The 1640-nt window shown below is 42.0% G+C and overlaps 1 non-coding gene across 1 annotated transcript; it reads right to left on the bottom strand.

The window, feature by feature from the left end:
• Window positions 1-638: 638 nt before the first annotated feature.
• On the bottom strand, window positions 639-745 carry LOC142168629 (small nucleolar RNA R71). Its single transcript, XR_012698466.1, has one exon. It is a non-coding gene; the product is annotated as a small nucleolar RNA R71 (small nucleolar RNA).
• Window positions 746-1640: the final 895 nt, after the last annotated feature.

The following is a 1640-nucleotide window of genomic DNA, read 5'->3' as shown; positions in this document are numbered from 1 at the left end:
AATAGTTTGTAGTGCTAATTCAGGAATTTTTCTTTTTATTTTATTTTATTTTTCTCTTTTTATGTTTGGTGTTCATTGACTGTGCGCAGGTTACAGGTTTAGATTGGTGCATGACTCGAGCTTCTGCGAAAGAAGTGCTACCATACGAGCCATAGATAGAAAAACTACTGCGACAACTGAGGAAGGAAAGATATCTCACTGAGACATCAAAAAAGGTTAGGCAATCCTCAACCAAAGAAACTATGGCTGGAAACGGTGATGATAATGTAGATTTGGCTGCGAGGGAGGCAGCATAACAACCAGAAAAAGTTGCACAGGATGCTGAGGAAGCATCTATTAGAGATGCACGGATTATCTATGAAGAAGAGAAGGGTCGGAGAATTGTACAGAATCAACCCTTGGCTACAGACCAGTTCGAAAATATAGCTCCCATGCCTGGGAGACCACTGGGTGACTATGCTAGACGGGTCTACAATCTAGGCTTATCAAGTGTTAGACCACCTTCAATTGCAGCTAACAATTTTAAGTTGAAGTAAGGGTTGCTTCAAACCCTTCAGAATTGCTGTGTATTCAGAGGGAAGATGAACGAAGATCCAAATACACATCTGATGGACTTCGAGGCATTAGCTAAAACGGGCAAGTTTAGAAGAGAAATCCATAACTTATGACAGAAAGAGACTGAAACTGTTTTTGAAGCATGGGAGAGGTTTAAGGAGATAGTTAGAAAGTGTCAACATAGTGGAATTGAACTTTGGATGCAACACCAGGACTTTTGGGATGGATTGACACCATCCTCGCGTAGAACATTGAGTAATGCAGCTGGAGGCCCTTTGATGAAGAAGATTCCAGAGGATATAGTTACAATTCTGGATGAGTCATCTGAAGATGCAAATCAGTGGACCTCTGAGAGTGCTGAAAGAAAAAGATCAACTGATGTTCACCAAGTAGATGCTAATACATCTGTGCAGGTACATCTTGATGCTATGGCTAAGGAAATACGAAAGCGGACCTTAGCCTCGATACAAAATGAGCGTCACACAGTTTGTGATATATGTGGAAGAGGACAACCTACTCATGAGTATCAAGCTTCAACTGAGGAAGTGAATGTTGTGGGAAACTACAATTTTAATGCAATGGGTCAGAGGCTCCCCGATTTTTCATGGAGCTCACCTGGAGGTACTGCGAATGCTTGGCAACAAAATAACTCTAGACCTTCGGGACAAGGAGCTCCAGCATTCCAAAATCAGCAGAGGCAGCAATATCAGCCTCAACAGCCCATTCGGCTTGGTCTGGAGTATCTAATCAAGGCCTTCATTATAAAGACTGATGAGAGGTTGGACGCCCATGGAGCAGCTATCAAAGAACTGGCACTGGGTTTTGAAACCTGGAGAGACAGGTTGGGCAACTTGCAACAATATTATCTGAGAGGATTCCAGGAGCTCTCCCTGCTGATACTGAGAGAAATCCCAATGAAATAGTGAATGATGTAACCTTGAGAAGTGGGCAAGTATTGAATGATCTTACCCCGATCCAAAATAATGTGAAACTAGAAAAAGAAAGTGAGGAGCAGCTGAAGAATGATGTTGATAAAAAGAACAAGGGTCAGATAAAAGTTGAGAATAAGAAGAAGGGAGAAACTT

This window comes from Nicotiana tabacum, chromosome 13, assembly GCF_000715075.1.
Source record: "Nicotiana tabacum cultivar K326 chromosome 13, ASM71507v2, whole genome shotgun sequence".
Taxonomy (NCBI): domain Eukaryota; kingdom Viridiplantae; phylum Streptophyta; class Magnoliopsida; order Solanales; family Solanaceae; genus Nicotiana; species Nicotiana tabacum.
This window is presented reverse-complemented; position numbering and strand designations above follow the sequence as displayed.